At 43.7% G+C, this 12,500-nt stretch overlaps 4 non-coding genes across 4 annotated transcripts; all 4 read left to right on the forward strand.

The window, feature by feature from the left end:
* Window positions 1-12: 12 nt before the first annotated feature.
* trnai-aau (transfer RNA isoleucine (anticodon AAU)) lies at window positions 13-86 on the forward strand. The gene has a single exon. It is a non-coding gene; the product is annotated as a tRNA-Ile (tRNA).
* A 1,038-nt stretch (window positions 87-1,124) lies between these two features.
* trnap-cgg (transfer RNA proline (anticodon CGG)) lies at window positions 1,125-1,196 on the forward strand. The gene has a single exon. It is a non-coding gene; the product is annotated as a tRNA-Pro (tRNA).
* A 109-nt stretch (window positions 1,197-1,305) lies between these two features.
* trnap-agg (transfer RNA proline (anticodon AGG)) lies at window positions 1,306-1,377 on the forward strand. The gene has a single exon. It is a non-coding gene; the product is annotated as a tRNA-Pro (tRNA).
* A 10,918-nt stretch (window positions 1,378-12,295) lies between these two features.
* Window positions 12,296-12,367, forward strand: trnap-agg (transfer RNA proline (anticodon AGG)). Its single transcript has one exon. It is a non-coding gene; the product is annotated as a tRNA-Pro (tRNA).
* The last annotated feature ends 133 nt before the right edge of the window (window positions 12,368-12,500 follow it).

Below are 12,500 nucleotides of genomic sequence, written 5' to 3' on the forward strand. Positions count from 1 at the left end.
GTCAGCAGGCTAGGCCGGTTAGCTCAGTTGGTTAGAGCGTGGTGCTAATAACGCCAAGGTCGCGGGTTCGATCCCCGTACTGGCCAGAAGTTTTTTGCAGTCCTGTGATCATCACCTTTTCAGCTACCTCTCTCCAAGCTGGCTGCTCTAAAACACCCGTGACCTGCAAGAAAAAGGCCGAAATAGCTCAGTTGCGAGAGCGTTAGACTGAAGATCTGAAGGTCCCTGGTTCGATCCCGGGTTTCGGCATGCAGGCACTGTGAAGAGAGCCCCCTGTCTGGTTCCATGGTGTAATGTTTAGCACTCTGGACTCTTAATCCAGTGATCCGAGTTCAAATCTCGGTGGCACTTTTATTTCTGGATATGCTCGTTTATGTTGGAACCATAGAGCATGAATGGAAGACGTGACAAATGTTGAGACCATTACGTTTAGGTTTTATTCCCCTCAATTTCTGCCAACTGATGGTGTTTGCGTTCCTTGCCACCGTCGCCTTAATGGGGACCCTTAATATTCAAGAGTAGTATTGATTTGACTGCACTCACACTACTGGATGAGAAGTAAACTCGAAGTGAAATGAGCTGGACAACGAAACCGCTGTTTTCTGCATAGCTTCTTTATAGCTGAATTTAATTTGTTTCATAGTCAAAGAACTTTACACAGTTATGAAACGAACCTCAGCTGAATAATGACACTATTGTCTTTTGAGGAGCTGAATTACAGCACAGTTGAATTCTGCTTGCATCATGGATCATTATTTTCCTGTTTATGACTGTAAAGCTGCATTGAAACAATCTGCACTGTATAAAAGGCTGTGTAAATAAAAGTGACTTGGCTCACGTGATCATGCGATGCTTTGCCGTGCCCCCTATTGTCTTACGCACTCCAGTCTATCATTCTTCGCAGGGGGAAGATAAAGCATAAAGTACTCACCTGGCCGCAGTAAGAAGTCAGGCACACTCTGCTGCCTAAAGTCAACAACTCAAATAAGTTCGGATTCAATCCAACCATGCACCCATGCGAGTCCTCTTTAAGAATTAGTCAGTCGCGGACGCTGGAAGTCTGACAGTGCCTCACATCTGAAGCCATACACAAAGTGAATTCTGATGGACCACCAGCAGGGGTCGGCTCGTTGGTCTAGGGGTATGATTCTCGCTTCGGGTGCGAGAGGTCCCGGGTTCAAATCCCGGACGAGCCCTGACTTCTTGCCCCGGTTTATAAAGGGCCTGACGTCCACGACTTTTCTTCAGAAGCCTTGTGCAGAGTGAGATCTGATTTCAGATGAGGCCAGATGACCTGCAGAGTGTGGCTCGTTGGTCTAGGGGTATGATTCTCGCTTAGGGTGCGAGAGGTCCCGGGTTCAAATCCCGGACGAGCCCTGTCTTCTAACGCCGGTTTATTAAGGGCCCGCCATCCACGTCTTTTCTGCCGAAGCCTTGTGCAGAGTGAGGTCTGATGGTGGATGATGCCAGGTGACTAGCAGAGGGTGGCTTGTAGGTCTAGGGGTATGATTCTTGCTTCGGGTGCGAGAGGTCCCAGGTTTAAATCCCGTACGAGCCCGGACCTTTAGCCCCGGTTTATAAAGGGCCCGACGTCCACGTCTTTTCTGCAGAAGCCTTGTGCAGAGTGAGATCTGATGGCGGATTTTCCAGATTTCAAGGGCCTGCTTTTGAAGGGCCCTTCTTTGGGTTGACCAGCGTCTACAAAGCCAATAGGGCGCTTGTCCGTTTGCAACTGTCTACCTCTGCTTCATGTTTTAGCCATTAGATTCACAGGATTTTCTGCCAGGTAGAGTCAGCAGGCTAGGCCGGTTAGCTCAGTTGGTTAGAGCGTGGTGCTAATAACGCCAAGGTCGCGGGTTCGATCCCCGTACTGGCAAGAAGTTTTTTGCAGTCCTGTGATCATCACCTTTTCAGCTACCTCTCTCCAAGCTGGCTGCTCTAAAACACCCGTGACCTGCAAGAAAAAGGCCGAAATGGCGGTACCTGACAACCACAAGTCTGTAAAATCAATCCAATAGCATGCCGAGTTCAATCTTTCAAAAACCAATTAAATTGCGAACTCCATCTTTGCTTGTCCAATGAAATGGCAAGGTCCATTTTTCATACTCCAATCACCGCGCGTAGTCCATCTTTGAGCATTCCATCCAATCTCCGCGTTACGAACTCCATCTTTTCTTGTCCAATGAAATGGCGAGGTTCATTTTTCGTTACTCCATTCACCGCACGAGAGTCGATGAGCACATTCGATACGCTTTCGCTTGTTTATTCCGCTCAGGTATGCTGATCATATTTTCTTAATGAAATACTAGTGTAGCCTATGTCTTCCGTTTGTTTATTAGCTAAATTAAATTAAACGGGCATAAAATGTAACAGTTTACCCTCCTATTGTGTATGTTTCGGTCGAATTCGGTTCTTAGCCCAAGTGTAACATAACATTACGCATATTTTCCTAATGAAATATTATTGTAGCCTATATCTTCCGTTTGTTTTTTAGCTAAATTAAATTAAACGGGCATTACATGTAACAGTTTACCCTCCTATTGTGTATGTTTCGGTCGAATTCGGTTCTTAGCCCAAGTGTAACATAACATTAACTTACGCCTATTTGAGTTCAGGCACATACAAGCCCATTTATCAGATGGACAAAGTTAAAATAGCACAATATGTTTAATATGAGTATTTGTTTAAGTCAGAATAATCCATACATTATTCATTTTTGTTGTTGTTGTTGTTGTTGTTGTTGTTGTTGTTGTTTTACTCAAAAACCCAGATCAACAAAGCATACAGGCCATAAATAGAAGTTTCAAAACTTGTACTGTTGGTTACAAAAAATAAATCACAACATTAGGTGATTATATATGTATTATTATGTATTTATAATCTGCTATAATATGGCAGTCATTTTGAACCAGAAACACAAAACTAGCTCAAATGAAATGAACACAAAAGGAGTAAAGGAAGTAAAAGATTAGTTTCCCCCTAAAACAAAATCTGTCATCATTTGTTTTCCATCAAGCTGTTCCAAACCTGTATGAGTTATTTTGAAGAATGAAGACCGTTAATAATCCTCATTGACTTCCATAGTATTTTTTTGTTTTGTTTTTCCTACTATGGCAGTCAATAGGGGCCGTCAACTGTCTGGTTACCAATGTGCTTCAAAAGAAACTCATACAGGTTTGGAACAACTTGAGGGAGAGTAAATTATGACATAATTTTAATTTTAGGGGGAACTATCCCTTTAATGCTATATTTCTGGGCTACAATGGCAGTTGGTATTCTATTCTATTAAATTCTTGTTCTATATTGTTTAGGCAACAACATGGCTTCAACTAAGTCACACAAAGGCATGAGCGATGCTGACTGGCTTGCGCGTCTGGAGAGTTTTGCCCGAACTGGAGTTTGGCCATCCAGGGAGGGAAATAGACCTTCTCCCCGACAAAAAAGATGGCATGAGTTATATCAGAAGGTAAATTATGCAGCTAGATTCATGAGCAAACTAATAAACTTGTGTGATAATACATTGTGCTATTTTTTTTATATGTATGAATAAGTAATTATTTACAATGTAAATACAATGTAATATGGTTATAATTATGATGACATGGGTGTCTTGAAATAATGTGTACAACAGTGTCACAGCTATACTTTATATTTATGTTCATAGATAGAAAAGTGCCCTCTGCAAATGAGGGGGCAGACCACCCTTATGAAGGAAGCACAAAAGTGTATTTGTGGATTTCACAAGGTAACTCCAATTAGCCTAGTTCAAGTTGCATAAATAGATGTGTTCGCAATATCAATTTGTCTTTATGTCTAAAGTCATATTATGAATACTGTATAATATTATGTCCCTGGTATATCTTATAAGCATGTATCACAGGTTCATCCACCAGTCACAGTGGAGGCATCACAGAGCACCCCTGCCCAAAGTACACCCTCCAGTGATGTGGCACGTCCTGCAAAGATGGCCAAACTGACATTGTCAATGGTAAGCAGACCTTACTGCAGACATTGAAATATCTCAAACTTTTCCTATAGTGTTACAGGTGTTGTTATCACTAACTATGACAAACCTTTTCAGTTTGAAAAGTCAAGGTTTGGAGGCTCACATGTGGCAGCAGCCAAACCTAATTTGAACATTCAGAGGAAAACATCTCAGGTTAATATGAAAGAATTAGTTAGACATCACTTTATCACTACATAATTTTGTTTAATAAAAAAACATTTTGCGATCCCCTTAATAGATTATTCATAATGTTTGACTCCACAGACCAGTTCAGCCGCAGCTTCATGCCCACCCTCTCATCCTTGTCCTCCTCCTCCTCCTCCTTCTCCTCCATCCCCCAAACCCCATCGGCCTGTCATTCAGTCCTCCTCATCCTTCTTCCTTCCTCCAGCCCAGAGATCACAACGGATCAAAGAAACAGCAACACCATCAACTAATTCTGAGTCTGCTGTTGTGAGGGGCCCAGTAAGATGTCATTCAAAATACAAACATGCCTTCATCATTTAATGCTCTCTTATGCCTGCTTCACACATACTCCGACTGCAGTTCATATGCAGTGCGTGCTGCAGTACGTATGCGATGCAGGAGCAGTGCCTGCTATTGTGCTTTCACATATGCCACGTTTGCAGTGCGCAACTTAACCGCAGTTGAGTACTACAAACACAGCATTTATTCATAATTTTTTATTTCAAATCCAAAAGTTGTTAATGACTATGGCTTGTCAGCATTGCAATTCTCTTTGTATACACTCTTTTATAGATGTCATGTTTAAACGCACAACATTTAAACGTTATATTAAATTAATTACTTTATATTTATATAGCCTAGAACTTTATATTTATATATTATATTGCTTACACAAGTGGCAAAACATAGGCTATAGCTTATATAATGACAAACATTTTAAATTAGAACTTACAATAGACAAAAAAAGTCGTCTCTCGTTATTTCTTTCATTTTTAAATCTTTTAAAAAAACATTTTTTTACAAGAAATCCTGCAGGTCATAAAGAACTTTGTTTTTCCACCTCCAAGAAAGGACGAGTGCTCTCCATTATGTCTCTTTGTTTACCTAAATGCCAGGTAAGGGACATTTTCCTTGCTTTACCCGAGGCAAAAGGCCATGTGTTGACTTTGAAACAGAGTAGACTTTAAGTCCACCGCATCAATGCATGTTTATTTTAGTGCGAACAATGCACTGACCTTTAATTCAGCGCGTGCAGCAAAAAAATAGTGAACGCTCTAACCGGTTAACATGGGTACGGAAACAAATACGCACTGCAAACAGAGTATGTGTGAAACAGGCATTATTTAAGGCAGGTTAGGGCTACCCTAACCCTAGGCCTAGCCTAACCCTTATTTAAACCAGTGTTTTTGATAATATCAGCAGGTCTCATCTCAGCCAGAAGACCCTGCAGATCTCCCACTACTGTGGCCACAGACAATGCCACAGCAGGACCAGAAGTGGGTGTCGGAAGCACTTTTTAGGGTTAACGCAAAAGGAAAGCAGGAGCTGCGTGAAAACCTTCAGTTGTGGTATGACCCCCCACCACCAGCCCTGTTGTACCACCAAGCCCCAACACCTGATAGATTTTTTTCACAGCGACTCTTGCTCTGGATGCCGTATAGGCTATGGAAGGTACGACTCCAGTGTACTAACCCTGCCTGTGCCAGTTATCAGCTGTGTGGTGGTGGTCTGCACAGGAGGGTACGACAGGTGTTAGATATTGACAGATACTACAACCTGGTGACAGAGACCCTGATCTGTACCAGGTGTAGAACCAGCTACCTGTCCTGGAGTCATGCTGTGCTGCAGCAATTGGACCTGGCCCATCGATCTGAATTTAGAATCATTCTCACACGCAAGTAATTACTTTGCAGTCATATGTGCTCATATGCTACCTTTGATAAATATATACTACTATAATTAGATACTTGATAATAAGATACTTGAATGATTACTTTTTTCCAAGGTATGCCTGTGACATTCGAGTTATTCGTTTGTTGCGTGAGAGGGGCATGGGAAATGGCCCAGTGAGGATCATCGGCCAGCTGAAGGAGAACCACACTGAGGAGTGGTTACAACGTGTGTCTCGGTACACATCGATGTGTGTGGCCTTTTTGGATAATCCTGGCCTGCTTCCACTGCACTTTCAGGAGCCGCCACCACTTGTTCCAGTACCTAGCTACAAATGGCTTCTCACTGTTTACAGTCAGGACATCCTCAACAGGCTCGATCACATCAAGGCCAGCATTACATCCACATATGGATCGATTTTAAAAATGGACTCAACTAAGAAGGTCAGAGGAGCTGCTTTAATGACTGTACCGTTATCTATAATGTATTGTTAGACCAAAAGAGCTTTATTTGTAAATTTTACTCATTCAATGTATGTTGTATTATTTACTATGTTTATTGTTTCTTTCAGATCACGAAGAAGTTGAGTGGGCCTGCGAAAGGCACAGCACAGTGGCTTACCTCAGTTGGCAATGAGGTAGGTCAGGTGCTGATGAGTGTCCTGACTGCGAATGAAGGAGCTGGGTTAGACCTCATGGCTGCAGGACTCGTGGAGAGATACCAGAGAGCTGGTGTTGATCCTCCCACTATCTTATATGTGGACTGTGACTGTTGCAAGGAAGTGGGAGAGACTAAACTGAAGAGGAGGTTCAGTGGCTGGCCCAATATCATCATCCGCCTAGACATTTGGCATTTTATGCGGCGTCTGGCAGTAGGGTGCACAACTGATGCCCACCAGTTGTATCCTACTTTTATGTCTAGGTTGTCGTCATGTATTTTTGAGTGGGATGCAGGGGATCTCACTCTGCTGAGAAGGGCAAAGAAGGAGCAACTCACCCAACAGGGCTGGCCTGCAATGACGGAGGCAGAGATTGACCGTCATATAAGCAAAGATGAGCTGGCCCAACACTGCAGGAGAAGAACACGAGGAGAGGAAACAACTATGCGCCTCCTTGATATGCTCATCAGAGAGCTCATGGGTGGCAAGGGGAATGACGCCCTTGGTGTTCCTCTCCTTGACAGTGTAAGGATGCAGCACATCTGGCAAGTCCAGAGGCGGCACATTACCTGTATTCAGGAACCTCCAGATGTGCCCCTCTACACGGAAACTGGAACCATAAACAAGGGCGGGATTGTTCTAAAAACATATAGGTGTGCCAGAGGCTCCACTTCCCTGGAATCATTTCACTGCCACCTAAACAGATTTATTCCAGGTTTGTCATGACAGAATAGACCATATCTTGCCACTAATTCCTGTTTATTTATATACTTGCAGTAAACCAATTGCATTTTCTCTTTTGTAGTTTCTTAAAACAATGTTTGGCTTTCTATTTCTTATTCTAGGGAATAGCGCAAACAGCCTGAACTTCCAGATTTACCTCCTGGAAGGTTTGTTACGCTGGAATCAGGACCGGGCTGCAGCTGCTGTTGCAGGTGGAGGTGGAGGTTCAACCCTGCGTACTTACACAGGGGAGCTGGTTTACTCTGTCAACGAGAACTACAATAAGTTGTATGGCAGGAAATTGGTCACTAGCTTCACTCCACCTGCAGTTTACACAGGTAAACATATTTTGATCAATGCAGTTCACTAGGTAGCATGTTTTTGTTAAAACTGCAAGTGATTTTGGTCAATAATGTCATTTTGACAGATCAGAGAAAAATTATACTATCAGAATTTTTGCATACTGGACTCTTTGTTGTAGGTTTCAGGGAAAATAAATTACATACTAGAATATAGAGTAATTCTGTCTTTTTACAATGTCCTCTGAGTTACATATTTTTTGTTTATGCAGAAGCTGAATATTTATTTAAAAATATTTACTACATTTCAGAATAAACCTTTCTGATTCATTTCCTTTAAAATGTTTTCTGTTACAAATATTTCCTCAGGGGAGCTCATTGGAGTGCAGTACTTGTTGAGGCAGAATAGTCAGCCCCTGGAGGACATGTGCCCTACCTCTGATAGGACCTCTCAGTTGCTGGAGGAGATAAATGTGGAGGAGCAAGTGGAAGAGGATGAGGGTTTCATTGATTTGTTGGGAGAGGAAGCCACAGTGGCAAATCTTGTGGCATCAGATGACTTGTTCCTTTCAAGTCCACCAGTTCTACCCACTGCACCTCTGCCCTGTGTCCAAGCTCCACCCGCTGCACCTCTGCCCTGTGTCCAAGCTCCACTCGCTGCCCCTCTGCCCTGTGTCCAAGCTCCACCCGCTGCACCTCTGCCCTATGTACAAGCTCCACCCACTGCACCTCTGCCCTTGGTCCAAGCTTCACCTGCTGCACTTCTGCCCTATGTTCAAGCTCCACCCACTGCACCTCTGCCCTTGGTACAAGCTCCACCCGCTGCACCTCTGCCCTTGGTCCAAGCTTCACCTGCTGCACTTCTGCCCTATGTCCAAGCTCCACCCACTGCACCTCTGCCCTTGGTACAAGCTCCACCCGCTGCACCTCTGCCCTTGGTCCAAGCCTCACCTGCTGCACTTCTGCCCTATGTCCAAGCTCCACCCACTGCACCTCTGCCCTGTGTCCAAGCTCCACCCGCTGCACCTCTGCCCTGTGTCCAAGCCTCACCTGCTGCACTTCTGCCCTATGTCCAAGCTCCACCCGCTGCACCTCTGCCCTGTGTCCAAGCTCCACCCGCTGCACCTCTGCCCTGTGTCCAAGCTCCACCCGCTGCACCTCTGCCCTGTGTCCAGACTCCACCCGCTGCACCTCTGCCCTGTGTCCAAGCTCCACCTGCTGCCCCTCTGCCCTGTGTCCAAGCTCCTCCCGCTGCCCCTCTGCCCTTGGTCCAAGCTTCACCTGCTGCACTTCTGCCCTTGGTCCAAGCTCCACCTGCTGCCCCTCTGCCCTGTGTCCAAGCTCCTCCCGCTGCCCCTCTGCCCTTGGTCCAAGCTTCACCTGCTGCACTTCTGCCCTTGGTCCAAGCTTCACCCGCTGCACCTCTGCCCTGTGTCCAGACTCCATCAGCTGCACCTCTGCCCTCAGCAATGGTAAAATTTCCTTTTCTAGACAAATTGTTACTCATTTAGTCATTCACCCTCAAGCAGCAAATTCACAAACTCACAAATTTCACAAAGCATGTAATTACCTAACCAACAGTTATATTTTTTTAGGCTGTTGACGAGCACTGTATTCCTGGAATGGACCGGGTGGATGAGTTGGCGGAGTATCTGGTAGAGCTGCGCACACAGACGGGCCTCACACTTACTAACCAACAAGCTGCGATCATTGTGGGTTTGTGGCAGAACCTGGACCAATTTGATAAAGACAAGGTCATGTATGCTGCTCGTTATCAAGACAGGCTGCTTACAGGACGTTTTAGGTCCCCTAAAAAGAAAGCTGTCTTCACTCCTGGCGTCGAAAGCACAAAGAGGTGTGTTTTGGGTTCTAGCGGTTCTCCAGCACAGTGGCCTAAGTGCTGTCGTCTTGTTGAATTAATCTTCATAAGGCTATGTAACATCCACCGAAGCCCCAAAAAACAGCGGACAGAATCTCTGTCCAGATGGGATCTCATTCTTCGAGATTATAGAAAAATTCGGCAGCTAATCTTGAGCAATGGAACTGTAATGAGCGAAACAACCCTTCAGCTAGTGGAGGTTAACCAAAGGACCCTTACAACGTGGCACAATGAACGTTTAAAGGGTCAGGAGGTCTCAGTGCTGTTGCAAGGGTTGAAGCTTCCAGAGGCACGTCCAGTGGCATTGGATGCTCTGCCTCCAGCACGAGTGCAGCCTGTTGTGCCTCCACAATATAGCCACCAGCTGCATCACTACCAGATGCCACCAGACACAGCTGGACAGGCAAAGACGAAGTTCAGGAAAATCCAGCCCTCATCAACCTGCACATCTGCCACACCAACTGCCACGTTCCACCAGCCAAGGACAATTTTTCCAAAGCCAACAGCAACACACCCATTGTTTCCTGACACACCCACTGCCCCTGTTGGGTCTCAGATGCTACTGTTGCCCTGCCCAGCCCCATGTTCAGCCATTAACCCTGGAGCAATTTCCTCTGACCCACCTGCAAAAGACACAGCCACCCCAACCAAGCGGTCATACAATCGCTCTGTAAAATCAAATACGTGCAGAAAGTGTGGCCAATTTCGCACACAAGAAACTGGCCATAGCCAGTACAAAGGCAAAATATTTTGCCCAAATAAAGAAACAGTCACTAAGCAGCAGTGGTTACAGAATATGAGAAAATAACACACTTGTTTCTGTGATACATTCTGTTCTTTATCTTCCAGCCATATTTAATGCTAAAGTATTATACTGTGCACTTGTTTTTAAATTGTATGATTATTATTATTATTATTATTAAAGTTTTATGTGTAGAAGAAACAATATTAAGTATGTGTATATGTGAGTATGTATAACGATATGTATACATACACTATAATATATAAATATATAATAACTATTTAACATATTATATACTATTATAAAAAACTATTATATATTTTTATTTATATATGCAAGTACAGTACATATACCTATATATTTTTTATATACCTATATATTTAATTAACAATAGCCTATTTTTTTGTTGTTTATAAAATTATTTTGCTATTATATATTTTTATTTATATATGCAAGTACAGTACATATAAACGTCTTTTTATATACCTATATATTTAATTAACAATAGCCTATTATTTTGTCGTTCCATGCTGTGAATTCAGTACTTTTCCAGATTTTTGTAAATATGTATATAGTAAATAAATCTAGTTCTCCAAGAAGACTGGTGGTTTGTGTTTATTTGTTTTATTGCATGTAATGACAATCAGTGTCAAGTAACAGGGGGTTAGATGCAGTAATAAGGTGGTTATTTTGTTCCTACTGACATGGGAAATGATTAATGTAGCATTAATAAATGAATTTGGACAAATTACCATCTTAGTATTATGGATAAAATGTTATAATGAATTACAACGGAGAAATCTAACTTAGAAACAAACCTATTGATAAAATCAATATACGCATTACATTCAAAATCAAACTTGGAAACGAAAATTGATAGAATCAAATACACGCATTAAATCGTGACGGAGGCTGGATTCGAACCTATGACTTCCTGAATTTCTTCCCTTTTTTCTTCCCCTTTCTCCCCCTTCTTCCCCTTCTTATACGGACTATTCTTCCCCAGCTTTAGCTCAGTTGGGAGAGCGTTAGACTGAAGATCTGAAGGTCCCTGGTTCGATCCCGGGTTTCGGCATGCAGGCACTGTGAAGAGAGCCCCCTGTCTGGTTCCATGGTGTAATGTTTAGCACTCTGGACTCTTAATCCAGTGATCCGAGTTCAAATCTCGGTGGCACTTTTATTTCTGGATATGCTCGTTTATGTTGGAACCATAGAGCATGAATGGAAGACGTGACAAATGTTGAGACCATTACGTTTAGGTTTTATTCCCCTCAATTTCTGCCAACTGATGGTGTTTGCGTTCCTTGCCACCGTCGCCTTAACGGGGACCCTTAATATTCAAGAGTAGTATTGATTTGACTGCACTCACACTACTGGATGAGAAGTAAACTCGAAGTGAAATGAGCTGGACAACGAAACCGCTGTTTTCTGCATAGCTTCTTTATAGCTGAATTTAATTTGTTTCATAGTCAAAGAACTTTACACAGTTATGAAACGAACCTCAGCTGAATAATGACACTATTGTCTTTTGAGGAGCTGAATTACAGCACAGTTGAATTCTGCTTGCATCATGGATCATTATTTTCCTGTTTATGACTGTAAAGCTGCATTGAAACAATCTGCACTGTATAAAAGGCTGTGTAAATAAAAGTGACTTGGCTCACGTGATCATGCGATGCTTTGCCGTGCCCCCTATTGTCTTACGCACTCCAGTCTATCATTCTTCGCAGGGGGAAGATAAAGCATAAAGTACTCACCTGGCCGCAGTAAGAAGTCAGGCACACTCTGCTGCCTAAAGTCAACAACTCAAATAAGTTCGGATTCAATCCAACCATGCACCCATGCGAGTCCTCTTTAAGAATTAGTCAGTCGCGGACGCTGGAAGTCTGACAGTGCCTCACATCTGAAGCCATACACAAAGTGAATTCTGATGGACCACCAGCAGGGGTCGGCTCGTTGGTCTAGGGGTATGATTCTTGCTTCGGGTGCGAGAGGTCCCAGGTTTAAATCACGTACGAGCCCGGACCTTTAGCCCCGGTTTATGAAGGGCCCGACGTCCACTTCTTTTCTGCAGAAGCCTTGTGCAGAGTGAGATGTGATGGCGGATGACGCCAGATGACTTGCAGAGTGTGGCTCGTTGGTCTAGGGGTATGATTCTCGCTTAGGGTGCGAGAGGTCCCGGGTTCAAATCCCGGACGAGCCCTGACTTCTAGTCCCGGTTTATAAAGGGCCCGACGTCCACGTCTTTTCTGCAGAAGCCTAGTGCAGAGTGAGATCTGATGGCGGATTTTCCAGATTTCAAGCGCCTGCTTTTGAAGGACCCTTCTTTGGGTTGA

Source organism: Pseudorasbora parva, chromosome 22, assembly GCF_024679245.1.
Source record: "Pseudorasbora parva isolate DD20220531a chromosome 22, ASM2467924v1, whole genome shotgun sequence".
Taxonomy (NCBI): Eukaryota; Metazoa; Chordata; class Actinopteri; order Cypriniformes; family Gobionidae; genus Pseudorasbora; species Pseudorasbora parva.